Raw genomic sequence first — 24,215 nt, forward strand, 5'->3', positions numbered from 1 at the left:
ACGGTTCTATGGGCTGCCATTGACTTCCATTGCAAAATAATGCGCATCATCAACTACTGGCCAAAATGCATTTTTGTCAATTACGGAGCCCCCTAGAGGTCAAATGTCACCAAATTTCTTGAGCGTCCTCCCGATGGGCTCAAAAGTGCATGAACTACGTTAGGTTTTGATACATGAAAGCGTTGCTGAGATATGAAATCACTTCCTGTTTGGCGGCTTCGCCGCAAATTTTGATTGGCTGGTACAGGCCAAAGCTTCTGTCAATTGTTCCAGAAAGCAATGCACTCATCAGGCATAGTCTGAAGATGGTCTCTGCCAAATTTGGTGAGGATCCGCTGAAATTTGTGACCTGCGAAAACTTGTACGTATTTTTGATTAAATCCAATATGGCGGCCGAATCAATTACGATGACATCACAAGTTGGCTTGGGTCGGCCTAAGGACCTTCAACAGTAGTACCAGACACCACTAGTGGGTTTTAATTCTAAGCACAACTGCTGCTACAGGCCAAAAGGCATGTTTCTTAATTACAGCACCCCCTAGAGGTCAAAGGTCACCAGATTTCTTGAGCGTCCCCCTGATTGGGTCCTGAGGCCATGGACTAAGGTTGGTTATGATAGATCAATGGGTTGCTGAGATATGAGCTCACTTCCTGTTTGGCGGCTTCGCCGCAAATTTCGATTGGATATTACGGGTGAACGGTCATAGTTCCGAAGACAAAACACCACAACTTTTGTGAGGCTTGGTCTGAAGATCATGTATGTCAAGTTTGGTGACGATCGGACAAAATTTGTGACCTGTGAAAAATTAGTTTCACTTTCAATAAAATCCAATATGGCGGAAAATCCATCATGGCGGAAAATGACGTCATTGGGTGCGTTGAACTCGGCTTGGTCCAAGGATTCCAACGGTACCTCATTTTTCAAAATCGGATCAACAGGTCAAAAGTTACGTGCGTGAACGCACGTCCAACTTTGGCCTGTTGGTGGCGCTAGAGCGCTGGAGGTGCCGGCATGAAACTTGGTGCAATTAATTATTGGCCTGTCCCCAATCAATGTGCCAAATTTCACAACTTTTTACCAGACGGTTCTATGGGCTGCCATAGACTCCCATGGCGGAAGAAAGATGTTAAATAATAATAATAATAAGAAATCATAGAAAAACAATGGGGCTTCGCAGCTTCGCTGCTTGGCCCCCAAATATAGCTGCAAGCAGCAATGAGGGGGCCAAGCAGAATAGGCTGGAGTAGCCATGGCGACAAGATAGAACTCAGCAGACATCCGCGATCAACACTTTCAACTAGTGTCATATCAAAACATAACTGATTTTGTAGGGCTGAAACAGGGCTGAGAATTGCCACCGCCTCCGCCAGCCAGCCCCCCACCTAATCACCCCTGCCCGTCCCACCCCGTCCTGCCCCGCCCCGCCCCGCCCCGCCCCGCCCTTGCACGCACGCATTAGAATGAACTGGATGGAACATGTTGTCATCAGTTTCACATTAAAAAATAAAAGATTGATAAAACACGTCAGCAACTACAGATCAAAATGCAATATTGCTAATTGCAGCAACCCCTACAGGTCAAAGGTCACCGAAGTTTTTGAGCATCCTTCTAATGGGGTCATGAATTCATGTAGTAAGGTTGGTTATGATAGATGGCAGGGTTGCTGAGATATGAGCTCACTTCCTGTTTGGCAGCTTCGCTGCAAATTTCGATTAGCTGTTACAGCCGAATGCTTCTGTCAATTGCTCCAGAAAGCAATGCACTGATAAGGCATGGGCTGAAGATGGTCTCTGTCAATTTTGGTGAAGATCCGCTAAAATTTGTGACTTGCAAAAACTTGTACGTGTTTTTGATTAAATCCAATATGGCGGCCGAATCAATTACGATGACATCACAAGTTGGCTTGGGTCGGCCTAAGGACCTCCAACAGTATTACCAGACACCACTAGTGTGTTTTAATTCTTAGCACAACAGCAGGTACAGGCCAAAAGGCATGTTTCTTAATTACAGCGCCCCCTAGAGGTCAAAGGTCACCAGATTTCTTGAGCGTTCCCCTGATTGGGTCCTGAGACCATGGACTTGGCTTGGTCCAAGGATTCCAACGATACCTCATTTTTGACAATCGGCCATACGGGTCAAAAGTTACGTGCGTGAACGCACGTCCAACTTTGGCCTGTTGGTGGCGCTAGAGTGCTCTAGGTGCCATCATGAAACTTGGTGACATTAATCATGGGACTGTCCCTTATCAGTGTGCCAAATTTCACAACTTTTCACCAGACGGTTCTATGGGCTGCCATTGACTTCCATTGCAAAATAATGCGCATCAGCAACTACTGGCCAAAATGCATTTTTGTCAATTACGGAGCCCCCTAGAGGTCAAATGTCACCAAATTTCTTGAGCGTCCTCCCGATGTGGTCTGAGGTACATGTACTAAGTTTGGTTTTGATACATGAAAGCGTTGCTGAGATATGAAATCACTTCCTGTTTGGCGGCTTCGCCGCGAATTTTGATTGGCTGGTACAGGCCAAAGCTTCTGTCAATTGTTCCAGAAAGCAATGCACTCATCAGGCATGGTCTGAAGATGGTCTCTGCCAATTTTGGTGAGGATCCGCTGAAATTTGTGACCTGCGAAAACTTGTACGTGTTTTTGATTAAATCCAATATGGCGGCCGAATCAATTACGATGACATCACAAGTTGGATTGGGTCGGCCTAAGGACATTCAACAGTAGTACCAGACACCACTAGTGGGTTTTAATTCTAAGCACAACTGCTGCTACAGGCCAAAAGGTATGTTTCTTAATTACGGCGCCCCCTAGAGGTCAAAGGTCACCAGATTTCTTGAGCGTCCCCCTGATTGGGTCCTGAGTCCATGGACTAAGGTTGGTTATGATAGATCAATGGGTTGCTGAGATATGAGCTCACTTCCTGTTTGGCGGCTTCGCCGCAAATTTCGATTGGATATTACGGGTGAACGGTCATAGTTCCGAAGACAAAACACCACAACTTTTGTGACGCTTGGTCTGAAGATCATGTATGTCAAGTTTGGTGACGATCGGACAAAATTTGTGACCTGTGAAAAATTAGTTTCACTTTCAATAAAATCCAATATGGCGGAAAATCCATCATGGCGGAAAATGACGTCATAGGGTGCGTTGAACTCGGCCTGGTCCAAGGATTCCAATGGTACCTCATTTTTCAAAATCGGGCCAACGGGTCAGAAGTTACATGCATGAACGCATGTCCAAATTTGGCCTGTTGGTGGCGCTAGAGCGCTCGTGGTGTGGACTCGAAACTTGGTGAAATTAATTCTGGGACGCAGCCTAATTAGTGTGCCAAATTTCACAACTTTTCACCAGACGGTTCTATGGGCTGCCATAGACTTCAATGGCAGAGGAATAATAATAATAAGAAAACTAACAATAACAATGGGTGCCTTCGCAGCTTCGCTGCTTGGCCCCCAATAATAATAATAAGAACAAATAGAAACACAATGGTTGCCTCGCAGCTTCGCTGCTTGGCCCCCAAATATAGCTGCAAGCAGCAATGAGGGGGCCAAGCAGTATGGGCCGGAGTAGCCACGGCGACAAGATAGAACTCGGCAGACACCCGCGAGCAACACTTGCAACAAGTGTCACATCAAAACAGCTGATTTTGTAGGGCTGAAACAGGGCTGAGTTATTGCCACCGCCTCCGCCAGCCAGCCCCCCCCCCACTTAATCACCCCAGCCCGTCCCACCCCGTCCTGCCCTGCCCTGCCCTTGCACGCACGCATTAGAATTAACTGGATGTAACATGTTGTCATGAGTTTCACATCAAAAAATAAAAGATTGATAAAACACATCAGCAACTACAGATCAAAATGCAATATTGCTAATTGCAGCACCCCCTACAGGTCAAAGGTCACCAAAGTTTTTGAGCGTCCTCCTAATGGGGTCATGAATCCATGTAGTAAGTTTGGTTATGATACATGGCAGGGTTGCTGAGATGAGCTCACTTCCTGTTTGGCGGCTTCGCCACCAATTTCTATTGGCTGTTACGGGTGTTGATGTGTTATGTTGTGGTGTTTTGATTATTTTTCCGTTTGCCTTGACTTTGTTAAAAAATTCTTGCTTGCATTTGGTTGTTTAAAATAAAGTTTACGATTTCTTTCGATCTTTTCTCAATCATGTCTTGTTTTGGGGTTGATGGAATTGGGGAGGGGATAGTTTGGGTGATGGCTTCTAGGCAGAAATTGAATAGCTTTTTATATCCTTAGGCTTTATTGCTGTGGTTGTAGTCTGGTTGTGCTTTTAGTCTAATATTGTCTTGAAGTAGGCTAGACCTGGCCCGCTTTTGTGGTGATTGCGATCTCGATAACTATAGCCTCAATAGAACTGATAAACTTAGGTCACCCTTGCCTTATTGAAGTAAGTTTCATGAAGCATAGGCTAATATCAACCCTGACTGCGTGTTTGAACGTGACCAGTGACACAGAAGTGATAGCCTTCGGGGTTGTAAACTGACTTGTTTTAACAGCCTGCCTTTTAATGGGCAAAAGAGAAAAATACAGGGTGAAAAAGCACTTGGAAAATGTGTTTCTTTTTTTTTGTTTGCGTGATGTCTGTAGCATTGTTATTTCAAATGGTCAGCGTTTTGTACTAGACCTATGTCCTTATTCGCGGTAGGGTGTAGGCTAAAGAATAGAAGTCTAATGTAAAATCTGGTGCTTTCATTTAGCTGGTAACTGAAATGTTCATTTTTAGTAATTTCATTACTAAATCAAATCGGCTATTGTCAGACGCTCCGATATTCAATTGCTCTTTGGGGTTTTAATGAAACGGCTACAAACTGATTTCATTACCAAAAAAAAAAGAACCAAAAAAAGGAGTAAAAAAAAACATTGAATGTTACAATTTCATTTCATCCACTGTGTGGATGGTACATTTGGTTATCTTTTGAATATTTTGATATCAGGGGATGGCAAATTAAGTTGAAAAAGTTTAGGGACTTTTATTATGACGATTAACATCGAATAGTTCGCCCGTGATCACGAACCTTCTTCCTTTTCGGTGATTGCTGGCTGAAGGTAAGACGTGTGTGTAATGTCTCGTGAAAATTAATTGATATGTCGGTATATTTGGTTTTGAGGTATTTATAACAGAATAAACTCACGAAAATATTAAAATATGTTTAGCTGATGTGCCTCTAGATAGCCACCTTTGTTACATTTGTTAACGTGTTCGTGTCACACTATGAACGATAAACTCTACAGGGCAGGCAGGAAAGGTAGCGGTTGTGTAAATGTGAATTTGTAACGTTAATAAATCAAAAATGTTAATCAGATTGAAGCAGGCAGTGTCTTGAGAACTGGCTGTTATCTCATGAACAACGTTGTATAGTCGAATACAGTCAAAGGTTATTATTACTGGGACGATGCTTCAGCCATGCTGTAGGCTAGCGCTGTTGGATAGCAATTAACCTTGTATTGTAATTGAACTCACATCTGCTTCTTGAATAGCAGTGTGTTAGAAAACGTGGTACATTACTGTGAAGTTGGTTGTTTTTGAGTCATCTCCGTTAGGAATGCAAGTTCACGTTGTTTACTTGCTATTGAAAATCAGAGGCAGACTCCTAGCAGTGTTTGCAGCTAACAGGAGAACATAACGTTAGCGAGCTAAGATGAGTTGATGTTGGATGTTGGCTCAGCAAGACCGCTTGCGAAGGCAGGCAAGCATGTGTAATTCTTAAGAAATACAGTTATTTAATTAATCTTAAACAGGTGATGTAACCTAGGTTAAATTGGTGTGGTTTGGCAGCAAGCATTCAAACGCGAGGGGGGAATGTTTCTGGCGGCTAAATATATTGCTACGAGGGTAAGTTATGGCTAAAAGACTCTTGAACTGGCGTAGCTGCTATTGCAAAAGGTCACACAAGGCGACAAGCAATTTCGTTGCACGCGACCTGGTCTAAATTATTGTTTTCTGGAGGCTATATTCAGTTGTCGAACGGCCTATTGTATTTTTGATGGTTTAATTAAATGTATGACGTTTTTTTCTCTGACCACCAATGCCATGACTATTATGAGGTGTCTCGTTTGGGTTTAGATATGGGACTAGATGTATACTTTGGTGTTAATACTCTTGAATGCAATGTCATACAGTCCTGTATGATAAGAAGTTTGTGTGTTTACAATGAAAATATGCATGTTTTATAATAAAACATATCTAGGAGTTATGAGGCTGTCAGTAAATGTTGAAGGCATAGTATACAGATTTCATCCTGGCTCAATACAGAATGTGGCAGGTCCTGCATGTCTTTTAGGTAGCTAATTTGCTAGTTTTATACCAATTTAACAATTCTGCTAGTTTTCATGTTAACTGAATGTTTCAAGCCTGTTTATGTATACATTGGAAGAATTCATTGGTAGATTTTAAGAATGGTTACAAGCCAAACCACACGTTTGTAAGTTTAAAGTACATTATCTGTCATTGTAAATGCTAAGTTTGTATCTTTCATAACCTATATATATATTAAATATTTTCCAGATTTTGGATTGCTTTTTGACATACTAAAGGTAAGTGTTAAAAGTTTCAGGGCTTTTATGTTGCATACTATCACATAAACAGTACAACTTCTAGGGAAATTTAGAAACTTTTATGCTGCATTGACAGATACATTAGTTTTATTTATGTCTCATATGCCTTGTACTTTAGGTCAAGAATGTGCATGCCTAACTCTGTAGCTGTAAATGTTTGCAACAGGTTCCATTTCATGGTACTTGTGTGTATGTGCCTAGTGGTATGTAACAATCCTCCAGATGTCAATTCGTTTTGCAGATTAATAATAGCTATAAAGTGACATATCACCCCTTTTGATGAATGCAGTGTGGGCTACCCTTGCACATGAAGTCAAAGAAGCAAAATTGTAGGTTGTGGAGAGATGCTGTAGCACAAATTGATAGTATTTCTGATCAATTTGGCGCTGTTCTGTTTAAGGATGTAAGCTAAATGGTGTTACTGAGCCACCACTATTCAATGTTCATGTTCAGGAACAGCACTGAGGTGGGATAGGTTGACACCTGAATGTTTATTTTTATTTTGTTTGTTTGTTTTTAGGTTAGCGTTTTGATTGATAAATATTAGATATATTTACATCATATCCTTATGATGTAAATATGTACATTGTTATTGCCTGTTCGACCAGGCTTGTGCAACAGGATGTAGAATTACAATATGAATTAAAGGAAGTAGAATTAAAATTCATATGCATAATTTAAGGGTAGTGTTTAACAATGAAGTTTCACAATATATGTCAGATATGATCGCAACAAACACACAACTTATAATTGACAACAGTAACCAATTACATTTCCAAACTAACCTTCCCAAAACTGAATGTATGTGAGATTCAACACATTTGTCCTGTTGTGTGTTGCCATGAATTGAATTCCACTTCCTGTCATTCCAATTCAAATTCAACATTCTGTGGGGTGGGGCCAATTCAATTCAAATTCCAATTCATTAATTGAATGTAGGCCAATTCTAAAATTCGGAATTGTGCACAAGCCTGCGTTCAACAGAACTGATAAAAATATTTCAGTGTAACTGTATGAGATTTCTGATGTGTTTTCTGTGTGTTTTTCAGATGGCGCCTCCTAGCAAGCGGTCCAGGGCGGCCAAGAAGAGACAGGCTGACTTGAGGTCCACTGAGGTCAGGCTGTTGAGCTTAACTATCTGTCCTGATGTATTATGATTGTGTGTTTAATAAGAAACATGTAATGTTGGACACATTTGATATGTTTCTCCCAATTCTTATTTACAGTAGTTTTTATGTTTGCTTGAAATATGCCCTTACATTTTGAATGTATTTGATTTTAATGAAGGATGTGCTGCATGTCTAATTTAAAGGAGAAATCCAGCGAGTTCTTACATAGATCTACGTTTCTCAAGTATTGTCGGTACAAAAAATGAAAACGTTTGTTTTTACCGGTAGCTGCTGGTTGTAGCAACTCGAACTAGGAAAAACTGATTGTTTTGACTTTGTTTCATACCAACAGTACTCAGTGACCCATGAGAAACGGAGACCTATGTGAAAACTCGCCATATTTCCTTTTAAGAAGTTGCTGAATATTTATGATCTAAATATATATACATTACTGTTCTGAAAGTATGAGTATATTAGTTGCTTTAATGATGAAATTATTAAAGAAGTATGATATGTTAGACTTGGTAACCTTATGATGGGTTTTCTGTGTTACAGGTGCCGTGCAAGAGGTCCCCGGTGGCGCAGGTTGACTTGGTCTCCTGTGACGAGGTTGGGCGTCCTCGTAAAAAAGCCCACACACAGTCTTCGGACGCTATACAGTCTTCGGACTGCCAGTTACAATGCCAGTTACAATGCCAGTTACAATGCCAGTTACAGTCTTCGGACGCAATACAAGCAAACTCTACCAACTCTCAAACAAACTCTACCAACTCTCTGAATATGTGCCATGACAATAATGCTACTGATTGTTGTTCTTTGAATGAATCTGTTGACTTCCCAGAGAGATCTGTGCTGATGGGGTCTTTTCATCAAGGCGATTCACGGTTTGGAAATGTGCGCAACAAGCAGTGTGGTGCCATCAGTTTGACTGCTGTTTTGAAGTCCAAGATGAAGAACGTGTGGAGCTGGGAAACTGGAGATCTTGATGATGTTTTGATTAAGGGAACTGTTCTTTACAGGTCAATGAGTGCACAGGGTAAAATAAGAGACCAAGGAAGGGGTTACATTGCTGTGTCTGAATTGCCTAGACAATATGAAGTGTGGAATTGTGATTTCTCAATAAACTTTGCTGATTCTTACACTGGATTTATTCAGGTTGATGACTATGACGATGCTTTACGTGATGTTGCCATGCCTTTTGATGTAGCACTGCAGCGTGCGCTGTTTAGTAATGATGCTTGTTTGTTGACCATTTGTGCTAACACATGTGCTGTAGTGAATGCAGGAACAAGGTTTGCGTTTGTTGATTCACACGCTAACAGAAACGTCAACCAGAAAGGTGAGAGGACAAGTTGTGTTGCATACTTCAGCTCTATACACTCCCTGGTCACATTTGTTTACGACTTTGCACGAGCTTTTGGCATAAGCACACCAAGGTTTGAGGTAACTGGAGTCACAGTAATAACTAATGCCAACGCCCAGATGGACGATTCAACGAGCTCTGCAAGTTGCTGTCCACTCTACAGCGATGTGGTGAAGCGTAAGCCTAAAGTGTGTGAACGAGTTGTAAGTGGGTCGTCTACAGTTGCAGCTAATTTCACAAGTAGCACAGAATGTTCACAGACCATACCAGACACAAATGCTTGTTCTAATGTAAACAGTAGACCACTGTACAGTGACGTTTTGAGACAAGTTCCCAGTAAGGGTGTTAAGCGAAACAACATTGCAACAGACGATGTCATTCTTATTGATGCAGGTGCGCACGAACAGTCTTTTCAACCTTTACAGTGTGATGTGCAAGCAAATTATGTCATTATAAGTGATATAAGATTTCACAAACAGGCTTTTAAACCTTTAACTCGTCAAGACCAAGATGCACTGTGCACGCGTTTAGAGCTTCAACATGAAAATGTTGATTTGAGCTTAATGGCAACCATTGATCTCGATGACATGGGATCTCCCTGTAAGATAAAAAGCATAAAACCTGATGGGAATTGCTTTTACCGTAGCCTAGCCTTTAGCATTTGTCACAATGAAGACAAGCATTTGAAAATAAGACGGGCTGTCGTGAAACACCTTCAGAGAAACAGCGCCAAATTTGAAACATATCTGAGGGAAGAATACACATCTGTGCAGGATTATGTGAGTAAATCAAGAATCTACTACTGTGGTTCATGGGCAAAAGAGATTGATATTTTTGCTGCTGCTGACTTATTGCAAACAACTATATTTACTTTCAATGATGGAAGATGGAATATGCACAGACCTACAGACTCACAGACATGTAGAGAGAATTGCATTTATTTAAATCACACTGGCAGTCATTATGAGGTTGTAATATGTGTTCAACACAAAGATGCAAGAAGTTGCGCAGGAATATGCCAGCCTGTAAAGATTGATGACAAGTTGAGGTCAACACGAAAAAGAAAGCTGAACGATGAATCAGAAAATGTGAAAGCAAAGAAAGATCGCCAGCGATATCACAATGACAGCGATTACAGAGAGAGAAAGCGTGCACGTGTTCGGAATAAGTATACATCTGATCCTGAATATCAAGAATTGCTACGTGACTACTCTAAAATGACATATAGGAAAAGTGCTTCCTTCCAAGCAATGGTACGCGAGTATTCTAGTGTCAAATATAAGACAAACAAGAGCTTTCAGACTTATGTGCGTGATTACTCCAAAGCCAAATATAAGACAAACGGGCCATTCCAGAATCTTGTCCGTGACTACAGTCATACAAAATACAAGAAAAACATTGGATTCCAGAACAAAATTAAAGAGCATAATAAGTGGAAGTATCAAGAAAATGAAAACATCCGTGTAAACAAAATCAAAAAAGGTTGTGAAAATTATTCAACATGGCAGAAGAAACAGGGAGACATTGATTTGGCTATTGATCATTTTCGTCAGGAGGTCAGCCGTGGTCCTGAATATGTATGCTCAGTCTGTCATCGTTTACTCTTCAGGAAGCAGGTGGTTGAGTGTAAAAGACATTACTATGAAAGCAAAGGAGCAGAAGTGGCTGCATTGGCTAATAGATGCATAACATTGCAATATTTACATGTGTGTGATGATGAATGTGAACAGAAATGTCATTTGTCTGATAGTCCATTAAGCAAATTATGGATTTGCCATACATGTCATCGTAAAATACTTGGAGGAAAACTTCCCGAAGAGAGTGTCACAAACAACATGCATTTGGATGATATTCCACCGGAACTTAAATGTCTGAACTCTTTGGAACAACATCTCATTGCACGTCACATTCCCTTCATGAAGCTGTTGTGTTTGCCTCGAGGCCGCCAGAGAGCTTGCCATGGTCCTTGCGTCTCTGTTCCTGTTAATAACACAAATGTGACAAATATACTCCCAAGAAATGAATGTGATGACAAGATGATAAGAGTGAAACTGAAACGCAAGTTGACATATAAAGGTCATTACGAGTACATGTATGTCCACACTGATCGTGTCAGAAATGCACTGAGGTATTTGATGGCAAACAATAAATGGTATGGTGATGTGACTATGAATGACGAATGGGTAAACTCTCTGAATGGCACTGACCAGCATGAGGAAAGCACCAAACAGGAAACACCTGCTAACAGTGATGATGACAATGTTCCTGAAGAGCAAGCAGAGGAAGATGTGACTTATATCAAAGACCAGAATGGGCTTTTGTCAGATACATCATTACAACCTGTCGATCTGGGTTCAGAGATCATTGATCAGAATTTTCAGGACATACTTAATGTGGCACCAGGTGAAGGTAACAGTCCAGTGAGGCTGCTGTCCGATAAAACCAACGAGGCAAAATGTTTCCCTGTTTTGTTTCCATCTGGTGGACCTACATTCCATGATGAAAGAGAGTCCAAAATAACTCTGTCTCGGTACCTGAATACACGCATTCTGAATGCAGATGGGCGTTTTGCACAGAACACAGACTTCATTTTTTACGCACAATACATATCAGAGGTGCATCAAGTTGTATCTGGTGTATCAGTGGCGTTACGCAAAGGTGGCGGCAACTCCCCTCTGAAAGACGCATCACCAGACATGTTGTTGAACTCAGACTCCTTGGGTAAAATATTGCGCAATGACGAAGGATACAAGTTCTTACGAGGAATTCGTGGCACACCTCCATACTGGATGTCAGTTCAGAAAGATTTATTTGCCATGATAAGACAACTCTCCATACCCACATTCTTTGCATCTTTTAGCTCTGCAGATTTGAGATGGCCTGAAATGCTGAACTCTATTCTAAGAATAGAAGGTAAACAAACGTCTGTTGACGATCTTGACTGGTCTGACAAATGTGGACTCATACGCCAAAACCCTGTGACAGCGGCAAGAATGTTTGATCACCGATGGCATTGCTTTCTCCGTGATGTAATCATGTCGCCAGCAGAACCCATAGGGAAAATAAAGGACTACTTTTATCGTGTTGAATTTCAACAACGTGGTTCTCCTCATGTCCACTGTCTTTTTTGGGTTGAAAATGCTCCCAAGATTGATAAAGAGAGTGATGATGAAGTGGCACAGTTCATAGATACATACATCACCTGTGAAATTCCACCAGAAACAGATGCAGAGCTTTATGAGGTTGTGAGCAGCGTACAGAGGCACAGCACAAGACACTCTAAGACTTGCCGCAAGAAAAACACAGTGTGCAGGTTCAACTTCCCACGGCCACCATCAAGCTGTACTTTCATCACAAGAGGCGGTAACTGTGAGGACTTGAATGGCAATGATGACAATACAAGTGCGAGTGCAATAATAAAGAATGTTAAAACTGCGTTGACCATGCCTGACATGGATTTTGATACAGCCGATGCATTTTTTGAGTCTCTTGGGATAGATCAAGATTTGTTTGAAAAGGCGTACAACATATGTTCCAAAAAGAAAAGCATTGTCCTGAAACGAAGTCCTGGAGACATTTGGGTGAACCAGTACAACAAAGACTTACTCCGTGCTTGGCAAGGCAATATGGATATCCAGTATGTCACAGATGCCTTTTCAGTTGTGGTCTACATACTGTCGTACATCACAAAAGCAGAACAAGAAATGGGTTTGCTCTTACAACGTGCCCAAGACGAGTCAATGAATGGCAACCTTGATGCAAAAGCAGCATTCAAACAGCTTGGAAGTGTATACCTACACAACAGAGAAGTTTCAGCCCAAGAGGCAGTTTATCGATTAACACACATGCACTTGAAAGAATGCTCTCGCGACGTACAGTTCATTCCAGTTGGTGATAATCCTGTTAGGATGAGTTTACCTCTGCATTTACTCCAAAGTAAAGCCCAATTCCAACAGTGTAATGATGAAAGCAGCATTTGGATGACCAATGTGGTTGAGAGGTATAAGAGCAGACCCCAGAATGCACAATTTGAGGATTTATGCCTGGCCAGTTTTTGTTCTGAATACAGAGTTCTACCAAAGTCACAGGTTCCGGCTGAAAGAGATTCACATGACATTGTACAGCTCAACAACAACTGTGGCTTTGTGAAACGAAGGACCCGAACTGAACCTGCTGTCGTGAGGTATCCCAGATTTTCTCCCACAAAAAACCCCGAAAAGTACTTCCATTCATTGCTGCAACTGTTTTTGCCTTACTATGAAGACTGTCACCTCAAACCGCCCCAGTTTGATACATATGAGGATTTCTATAAAAATGGTGCAGTGAAATGTGGTGTTGATGTTCAAAGAGTGCAGTCGATTGTGGATACCAACAAAGCTTTATTTGAAAAAGAAAGTGATGAGATTGATAGAGCTAAACAGTTGCTGGAAGACAAAATTGATCTAGAAGATGCCTGGGCTCAGATATGTCCTGAAACAGAAAGGGAACGTCTTCGTTGTTTGAATCTGATGAAAAAAAAGGTTGTAGATGATGAAGGTGATGATGATGACAAACTCATTCCTGACCTGACAGCAAACCCACAGACTACATGCACTTTGGAAACAAATCATGTGTCAATGCCCAGACAAGATGCATTACATTTATTGCGATCATTAAATGAAGAACAGTCTGCCATATTCTATGCTGTTCGTAAGTGGTGTTTGCAGAAACTGTTTGGACAAAATCCTGAACCATTGCGATTATTCATTACTGGTGGAGCAGGAACAGGGAAAAGCCATTTAATCAAAGCGATACATTACGAATCTACCAGGCTGTTGTCACAGATTGCTGAAAATCCTGAGGATCTCACTGTGCTTCTAACAGCACCTACAGGAGTGGCTGCATATAACATTGGTGCTGCAACAATTCACAATACATTCTCCATTGGTGCAAATGTCAAACTGCCATATCAACCACTAGGTGATGAGAAAGTCAATTCTTTGCGAACCAAAATGGGCAGCTTGCAAATTCTGATCATTGATGAAGTGTCCATGGTCGACCACCGTCTTTTGGCCTACATTCATGGTAGACTGCGTCAAATTAAGCAGACTGGTGATTATTCCTTGTTTGCCAAAGTTTCCCTGATTTGTGTGGGTGATTTTTTTCAACTCAAGCCCGTGAAAGGCACGCCTCTTTTTGCTGAAAACAAAGGAGCCAACCTGTGGGACAACAACTTTGAGGTTGCAGAACTGACTAAAGTTGTTAGACAAGAAAATGCAGCATTTGCGGAAATGCTTAATCGTCTCAGAGTCCGTAAAAAGAACGAACCTCTCACCGACTGTGATGTTCTCACACTGAGGCAGCGTGAAACTGGTGAGGAATCTACAGACATTCATGTGTATGCTACAAATGCAGAGGTTGATGAATATAACGTGAAGAGACTGCAAGAGACCTGCCCAGACGCAATCAGCATACGTGCTCAAGACTTTGTCCGAAATCCCAAAACTGGAAGAATGGAACGGAAATTTGGCTTTCACACAAAAGTTTTCAACTCTTGCTTGCCTAAATGTGTTTCCTTGGGTGTTGGAGCAAGGGTCATGTTGAAGAAAAACATAGATGTGTCTGATGGCCTTGTCAATGGAGCATGTGGCACAGTCGTGGAAATCATTCAAAGTCAACAAGACGATGACATGCCTGCAGCTATCCATGTGGACTTTGAAGACCCTAATGTAGGAAAGATCCAGAGGTCAAAAGCAAAAAGGGTTTCTGAACGTTCAACGATAGTGGAAGTGCAAGAGGAACAAGTGGCTAATAATGGTGGAGTACGAAGGCAACTGCCGATTAGCCTGGCCTGGTCAGTAACTGTACACAAATGTCAAGGGCTTACTGTTGAAAGGGCTGTTGTATCACTCAAGAAGATCTTTGCTCCAGGGCAAGCATACGTTGCATTGAGTCGCGTGAGAACTCTTGGTGGGCTGATAATTGAGGACTTCAAAGAATCTGCCATATTTTGTGATAACAAAGTAGATTCAGCTATGAAAAGCTTGCCTGAGTTTAACTTTGGAATGTCTGTTTTATCCAACATGAACCCTGTGTGCACAGTAGCACTTCACAATGTGCAGAGTTTGAATGCTCACATTCAGGATGTTCAATCCCATAAAGCCCTCATGAATGCTGACTGTATTTGCTTAACAGAGACGTGGCTCAATGTAGACACTGATGAAGAGCCACAACTTCCAGGATACGTCTTCAAACACAATCCGAGAGGAAACTGTTACAATGACTCCGAGCCAGCCTTTGCAGCGCTGAAACAACAACAAAGAGGTGGAGTTGGTCTGTTTTGTTCAGAAAACGTTGACGTGCAGGTGTCAATTCCAGAAAGATGCAATTTGGAATGTCTGTATTTTGAAATACCACATGCAAATTTGACTGCTGCTGTGTTGTACAGGCCCAGCTCTTATAAGATTGACATGTTTCGAGAACAGTTATTACAGGTCATCTTTGAACTTGAAAAGCATCCTGGGAGGAAACTCATCATGGGAGACTTCAATGAGGACATCTTTGTATCGTCTACAATTCTCAAGTTATTGGAACGGCATGGATACACTCAACATGTGCAAGCAGCCACAACTGAAAAAGGTACATTAATAGATCATGTCTACATTAAAGGCACAGAAGATGTTGTTGTTGAAGTTGTGCAGACATACTACAGTTTTCATGAAGCGATACTGATCTCACTGTTGTAATGTTTTCTGTGATTAATGATATTTGTCTTTGAATAGGTAGGCATTTATATTCTGGCTGTTACACATGACGTCATTATGAGTTCACTTCATATTCCGTCCGCTAAGTGGGGTTTGGGTGGGTGGGTGGTGGCAAGGAGAGAGCATAACACTGGACGGTCCTTGCAAGGGATGGGAGGGGTATGGGGGCCATTTTCCAAAAGAAGTTGCAAATAACGGTAAAGATATACAGATGAATATGTAAATATCAGGGAGCTATACAGTTGATTTATTATATAGGCAACTAACATTTTTTTAAAGTCAGCGGACCATTCCTTAATTGTCTAAAGCATTTTAGACTATGTCTTGTTAATGTTTGTCAAATTATTTCATTTTGGTTACATTACACCACCATTACACAAAGTTATGCGTAATGCATTTAAATGCTAAAAAGAGTCCAAATTAAAGTTTTAATTAATGGACAGACATAGCACTATATAGCTAATGGAATGATTTTATCTTTACCGTCATAGTAAAACCTTAACATTATCAGTGAATTACAGTTAAGACGATAACAGTCAATAACAGCAAACACAGCTGTTCAATTTTAGCCTACAAATAAAATTGATAACAGTAAAATAAAATTAAGCATATTATTTTACACATTATTTTTTTGTCATATATTACAGTCAGTTGAAGACTGGTATTATTATTGCAACACTGAGTTAAAGGACAATATCTTAAATCTTCAATGAAGTGAAAGAATAAATTATGTATGAATGAATTGTCCCGAGATTATGTAAGAATGATGAAAACAAACTAAGAAAACCAATCAAGCCAAGTGCAACTTCTTTTGGAAAATGGCCCCCATACAGGGAACTTTTTTGTTCAACATTTTTATGAATTATAGAATTATACCAAGTGGACAGTCATGCTACAGTTTTCAACATATACAGTTGTGTGACACAAAAAGTGTTCCTGCTTCACCCTTATTGGTGTCATACTGACAAATGCTTTGGTACAGTAAAGTGATGATACCTTGTGTACAAGATCACTTGAGATAGTGCTGATTACATACAAACTCTGTCATTTACTGTGGGATCAGTTCTGTTCCCTTTAAGCTGACACAGGTCAGAGGCCCAGCCTCATCTCGCTGCAACACCAGTTTTTCTTATAAAAGGGCAGAATCTCAAAGGACATTCTGTTTGGTGGAGTTGCCACCAGCACCAGGGCAGTTGAAGGACATGAAAGCCATGGACAGCAATGCAGTCTGCTGAGACAAGCATGTGAGTAAACACGCTAACTGGAGACAGGTGATGTGTAAAGGGGGAAATTCAGAGGACACATTCAGAAGAATACCATTTGGATAAAAAAAAACAGCAGCAACAGCCATTATTCCTGTGTCGGACTACACAGCCATTTTTAGCAGTGATTTCTATGTCTACGAGACTGACAAGTGGCATCTTAGCACTGTGTATCTTTCATACCAATTGAACTGATTAATAATAATAATAATAATATGTTTATTTTATATATAACGCCTTTCTCAAACCCAAGGTCGCTTTACATAGTAGAAGGAAAAGACCTTACCATTTTTGTCTGAGTGATGAAAATACATGTTAGCAGTCATTTACATATTCAGCACTGTCCACTTGGTATGCAGTTCTGTAAACAGGGTCTAATACACATGGTGAATAAAACTAAATTGCATTGTTAAAGTAGTTAAAATATGCATCAGTTGGTCATTTCATTTACAAATGTGTTACAATATATTGACAGACTTTAGATAATTATTTTGTTTATGTAAAAATGCTGTGTTTTGACATGAAGAATTCAGAGAAGGAAGTTTGTTTTTGTTTCTAAGTTTTAGATTGGGTGAGGACAATTCAGTTGGCTACTTAATCAACCCAGGACAATGTTCAGCCATTAGTCCTGTACAACTACTTGAAATAAGACATATTTAATGGTTTAAGTTTTATTTTTTCTGCCTGTGTAATGCGTTGTTTGTTTTTCATTTCAGACCTGATTTTGTATTAGGCTGTTCTTTTGTGTTCTGTTCTTTTTTGTGGGACTGATTTGTTTTAGCTGCGACTGTACTTTAAGTGTTTTGTTATCATACCAAGGACTAATTTAGATGGTGTGTAACATGATACTTTACTTGTTGATACATTGAACAAACTATTCTTATTTTGTTTTGTTTTGTTATATTATTATCAATTATTGTGAAGTATGTTTTGGCATGGATAATTACAAAGAAGGAAAAAGAAGGAAGATTTATTGATATTATATCAGAAAAGTTACTTATGTTCTATGAATTTAATTTCATAATGGCATATGGAATCTGTTTACTAACATATTGCTAAATTTCACTGCTGGATCTGTACCACCACAAAACAATGGACTGAATTTGGACTGCAAGAAGTTTTACTTTGTAAGACAAAACTGAACCAAGCACTACAGAGGTTTGGAGTCGGAAATGCTGTCATGATCTTCTGACATATTAACATTATGTGAGTACCCATTATATTTAATTGTACATTTTTTCAAAGACAGGCATCCTAATTCTGATTCATGCACATTTGACAGGATGTAAACTTTAAGAAAAAGACATGTTGGTTTATTTTACCTGTGTAACAATATCATGTAGACTTTTATTGTAAATGTACATCTGCTGTCAAATGACCATACAGAAAATGTTGGCCAAGGCCCAGCAACGTAGCCTTTCGAGTGACCTGCACCAGACACAGGGCATGCTGGGGATCACGGACATCCACCAGCCTCACAGCCTTCCGAGTGACCTGCACCAGTCCTGCTGCGGATCACAGACATCTGCCAGTAACGCAGCCTTCCGAGTGACCTGCACCAGTCCTGCTGAGGATCACGGACATCCACCAGCAACATAGCCTTCCCAATGAACTTCACCAGTCACAGAGCCTGCTGCGGATCACGGACATCTGCCAGCCATGCAGCCTTCCGAGTGACCTGCACCGGTCCTGCTGCTGATCACGGACATCCACCAGCAACATAGCCTTCCCAATGAACTGCACCAGTCACAGAGCCTGCTGCGGATCATGGACACCAGCCAGCAACGCACTCTTCGAGTGACCTGCACTGGTCCTGTTGCTGATCATGGACATCTGCCAGCAACGCACTCTTTGAGTGACCTGCACCAGACACAGGGCCTGTTGAAGATCACATACATCCGCCAGCAACGCAGCCTTCTGAGTGATTTGCACCAGACACAGACATCCGCCAGCCATGCAGCCTTCTGAGTGACCTGCACCAGTCTTGCTGCGGATCACGGACATCCACCAGCAACGCAGCCTTCCCAAAGAACAGCACCGGTCACATCTGCCAGCCATGCAGCCTTCCGAGTGACCTGCACCAGACACAGGGCCTGCTGAGGATCACGGATATCCTCCAGGAAGGCAGCCTTGTGAGGGACCTGCACCAATCACAGGGCCTGCTAAGGATCACAGACATCCACCAGCAACACAGCCTATCAAGATCTTATGTGAGTATCCGTGTTTTTCTTTCTCCAAAAGATGCAATCTAAATGTTTATGCATAGTTTAGTAGGATGTAGCCTACATCACACTGTTAACAAATAGACATTTTGCTTTCTTAAACCTGTAGAACAAAATAATGTATACTTTTATTGTAAATTTACATCTGCTCTAAAATTACCTTACAGATAATGTTTTCCCAGTTTCAAAGAATATACCTTCTGAGATGTTTCAAAGCTGTGGTGTGGCCACTGCCACAGGTATGCACAGAACTGGTCCATACGTCTGTTCCATGGGACACACCAATGGTTAGGACTGTTGAGGCTCATGGACATTCACAAGCCACACAGCCTATCCAACCACCTGTACCAGATGGACAGCCTGCTGAGACTCATTGTCCTTTTCCCTTGGTGGTTGTGGTGGTGCAGACTTGTACTTGTCAGAGTGTCTGTTGAGGTTCATGGACCCTCACCAGCCTTGTCACCTGCTGAGGCTCATAGCTGATCTTGGCAATCTACAACAGCACTACAGGACAGCATTACAAGGCCAATGAGTTGTACATGTGGCCATCTACTGACTAAGGGCTGACAAGCCTGGTTAAAAATATTGACTTTGTGCTGTAGATTATTATTATATGTTCATATCACATAGTCATATTTATTCATATCACATAGCCTTATTTATTCTGCTCTTATAAAATATCTGCTAATACACTGCACATATTTATATCTAATTTATATTATTATAAACCACCTTCTGTAAACAAACTGCATACTGTCTACACTGCACTATATTTCTTGTTGTGCTTATGCTCCACCTGTCTATACTTTGTATATCACATTGCACTTTTCTGCTTTTTTGTACTTCTGGTTAGACGTAAACTGCATTTTGTTGACTTTGTACTTCTACTCTGCACAATGACAATAATGTTGAATCTAATCTAATGATAGGACCATTTAGTAATACAAGGGAAATGTAAGTAATTGGGGATTTAATGACTTCATGTTTTTTCTCAGTTTTATTTTTTACTATTTTGGACATCTTTGCTTTTTGTTTCACCATTTTATGTCATCATTTTATGTCATACTATCTAGGAGGGTAGCTTTCAGGGTATTTGTTTGCATAACATCATGCAATTTATACCTCTTCAGTTTGAACACTTATTGTTAATAATGTTAAGATGTTTATATATTAAGTATAGAAAAGATGTGATGATGTGAATCACATGACAAAAAGTGTCTACCACAGAGTTGTAGCAGATTGTCAATGACTGCAGTAATGACTTTTAGTCCATAAATAGCCTGAAAGTGAACAGACTAACCAGTCAGGGATTAACTAGCCTACATTTTGAGATTTGTAAATCTATGTAAAATTGAATTACACATCACTAGCTATGCTATAATGAAATTGTAATTAATAAAGTACAAATGTTTTTTTGCCTTAAATTTCTTTACTTAAAAAAGACTTTGAGTACTCAGTGAATTTTTAAATGAATGAACTTAAAGTCATGAAAACACATGAAGACTTACAAGCCAAATGCATTTCTGCAAATTGCAGTGCCCTCTATAGGTTAAAGGTCATCACATTTCTTGAACCTTCGGCCTTTGGTTTTGATACATGAAAGGGTTGCTATGATAGCTGACTTTATGTTTGATTGGCTGTGTTGGGCAAACGGTTCTGAATATGGCTTCAAAAATAAGGACGTATGTAAGGTTCAGTCTGAAGATTGTCTGTGCCAACTTTGTGACAAACAGACAAAATCTACAGAAAGTAATGTATTGATAAGGCATGGTCTGAAGATAGTCTGTGCCAATTTTGGTGAAGATGAGATATGTGACCTATGAAAATTGTTTAGCGTTTTTGATTAAATCCAATATGGCAGCCTATTCAACTTCGTTGTTGTCACAAGTTGTCATCTGTCAGCCTAAGGACCTTCCACAGTATTACCAGACACCACTAGCAAGTTTTAATTCTAAGCACAACAGCAGCTACAGGCCAAAAGGCATGTTTCTAAATTACAGTGCCCTCTAGAGGTAAAAGGTCACCAGATTTCTTGAGTGTCCCCCTGATCGGATCCTGAGTCCATGTACTAAGTTTGGCTTTGATACATGCAAGGGTTGTTGAGATATGAGCTCACTACCTGTTTAGCGGCTTTGCCACAAATTTCGATTGGCTGTTACAGCCGAATGCTTCTGTCAATTGTTCCAGAAAGCAATGCAATGATAAGGCATAGTCTGAAGATGGTCTCTGCCAATTTTGGTGAGGATCCGCTGAAATTTGTGACCTGCGAAAACTTGTACGGGTTTTTGATTAAATCCAATATGGAGGCCGAATCAATGACGATGACATCATCGTCAACAGCAGCTACAGGCCAAAAGGCATGTTTCTTAATTACAGCGCCCCCTAGAGGTCAAAGGTCAACAGATTTCTTGAGCTTCCCCCTGATTGGGTCCTGAGTCCATGGACTAAGTTTGGTTATGATAGATCAATGGGTTGCTGCGATATGAGCTCACTTCCTGTTTGGCGGCTTCGCCGCAAATTTCAATTGGCTGTTACGCGTGAACGGTTTTAGTTCCAAAGACAAAAAGCAATGCATTAATGAGGCATGGTCTGTAGATGATATCTGTGAAGTTTGGTGTCGATCGGACAAAATTTGTGACCTCTGATACGTTTTAAGAGATTTTGATGAAATCCAAAATGGCGGAAAATCCATCATGGCGGAAATTGAAGTCATAGGGTGCGTTGAACTCGACTTGGTCCAAGGATTCCAACGATACCTCATTTTTGACAATTGGCCATACGGCTCAAAAGTTACGTACGTGAACGCACGTCCAACTTTGGCCTGTTGGTGGCGCTAGAGTGCTTGAGGTGCCATCATGAAACTTGGTGACTTTAATCATGGGACTGTCCCTAATCATCAGGTATATAGCATTAAGCAGTCACAGCAAGTTCCATGCCAAACAACCCAAGATTGGCTGAGTTACAAGGTAATTTCCTGTTTGGCGGCTTCGCCACCAATTTCGATTGGCTGTTACGGGCGAATGCTTTTGTCAATCGTTCCAGAAAATTAAACACTGATAAGGCATGGTCTGAAGATGGTGTGTGCCAATTTTGGTGAAAATCAGAAGAAATTTGTGACCTGTGAAAACTTTTTAGTGTTTTTGATTAAATTCAATATGGCGGCCGAATCAATTATGTTGACATCACAAGTGTGCCTGGGTCAGCCTGAGGACATCCAAAAGTACTACCAGACACCACTAGTATGTTTTAATTCCAAACACATCAACAGCTACAGGCCAAAATGCATTTTCGCTAATTACATTGCCCCCTAGAGGTCAAAGGTCACCAGACTTTTTGAGTGGCCTACTGATGGGGTTATAAGTCCATGTACTAAGTTTGGTTATGACAGATGAAAGGGTTGCTGAGATATGAGCTCACTTCCTGTTTGGCGGCTTCGCCGCATATTTCGTTTGGCTGTTACGGGAAAACGGTTTTAGTTCCGAAGATGGAAATCGATAACTTTTGTGCGGCTTGGTCTGAAGATGTTATGTGCTAAGTTTTGTGAAAATCAGACAAACTATGTGAGGCGTGAAACTTTTTAAAGGTTTTTGACAAAATCCAAAATGGCGGAAAATCCATCATGGCGGAAATTGACGTCATAGGGTGCGTTGAACTCGGCTTTGTCCAAGGATTCCAACGATAACTCATTTTTGACAATCGGGTCAACAGGTCAAAAGTTACGTCCGTGAACACAAGTCCAACTTTGGCCTGTTGGTGGCGCTAGAGCGCTTGAGGTGCCGGCATGAAACTTGGTGAAATGAATTATTGGACTGTCCCCAATTAGTGTGCAAAATTGTATAACTTTTTACCAGACGGTTCTATGGGCTGCCATTGACTTCCATTGCAAAATAATGCGCATCAGCAACTACTGGCCAAAATGCATTTTTGTCAATTACGGAGCCCCCTAGAGGTCAAATGTCACCAAATTTCTTGAGCGTCCTCCCGATGTGGTCTGAGGTACATGTACTAAGTTTGGTTTTGATACATGAAAGCATTGCTGAGATATGAAATCACTTCCTGTTTGGCGGCTTCGCCACAAATTTTTATTGGCTGGTACAGGCCAAAGCTTCTGTCAATTGTTCCAGAAAGCAATGCACTCATCAGGCATGGTCTGAAGATGGTCTCTGCCAATTTTGGTGAGGAACAGATGAAATTTGTGACCTGCCAAAACTTTTTTGTGTTTTTGATTTAATCCAATATGGCGGCCGAATCAATTACGATGACATCACAAGTTGGCTTGGGTCGGCCTAAGGACCTTCAACAGTAGTAGCAGACACCACTAGTGGGTTTTAATTCTAAGCACAACTGTTGCTACAGGCCAAAAGGCATGTTTCTTAATTACAGCGCCCCCTAGAGGTCAAAGGTCACCAGATTTCTTGAGCGTCCCCCTGATTGGGTCCTGAGTCCATGGACTAAGTTTGGTTATGATAGATCAATGGGTTGCTGAGATATGAGCTCACTTCCTGTTTGGCGGCTTCGCCGCAAATTTCGATTGGCTGTTACGCGCGAACGGTTTTAGTTCCGAAGACGAAAAGCAATGCATTAATGAGGCATGGACTGTAGATGATATCAATGAAGTTTGGTGTCGATCGGACAAAATTTGTGACCTCTGATACGTTTTAAGAGATTTTGATGAAATCCAAAATGGCGGAAAATCCATCATGGCGGAAAATGACGTCATAGGGTGCGTTGAACTCGGCTTGGTCCAAGGATTCCAACGATACCTCATTTTTGACAATCGGGTAAACCGGTCAGAAGTTACGTGCGTGAACGCAAGTCCAACTTTGGCCTGTTGGTGGCGCTAGAGCGCGGGAGGTGCCGACATGCAACTTGGTGACATTAATCATTGGACTGTCTCCAATCAGTGTGCCAAATTTCACAACTTTTTGCCAGACGGTT

General features: G+C 41.0%; 1 protein-coding gene and 2 long non-coding RNA genes across 4 annotated transcripts in view; 2 read left to right on the forward strand and 1 right to left on the reverse strand.

Annotated features, from left to right (window-relative positions):
- The window catches only part of LOC121705228 (adenosine receptor A1-like), a 119,178-nt gene that overhangs the window by 33,561 nt on the left and 61,402 nt on the right, over window positions 1-24,215 (forward strand). The window lies entirely within an intron of this gene.
- LOC121705233 overlaps window positions 1-24,215 on the reverse strand; it is a 116,228-nt gene that overhangs the window by 33,292 nt on the left and 58,721 nt on the right. The window lies entirely within an intron of this gene.
- On the forward strand, window positions 6,659-8,826 carry LOC121705231. Its single transcript, XR_006030738.1, has 2 exons — window positions 6,659-7,693; window positions 8,243-8,826. It is a non-coding gene; the product is annotated as an uncharacterized LOC121705231 (long non-coding RNA).

Source organism: Alosa sapidissima, chromosome 3, assembly GCF_018492685.1.
Source record: "Alosa sapidissima isolate fAloSap1 chromosome 3, fAloSap1.pri, whole genome shotgun sequence".
NCBI classification, from domain to species: domain Eukaryota; kingdom Metazoa; phylum Chordata; class Actinopteri; order Clupeiformes; family Clupeidae; genus Alosa; species Alosa sapidissima.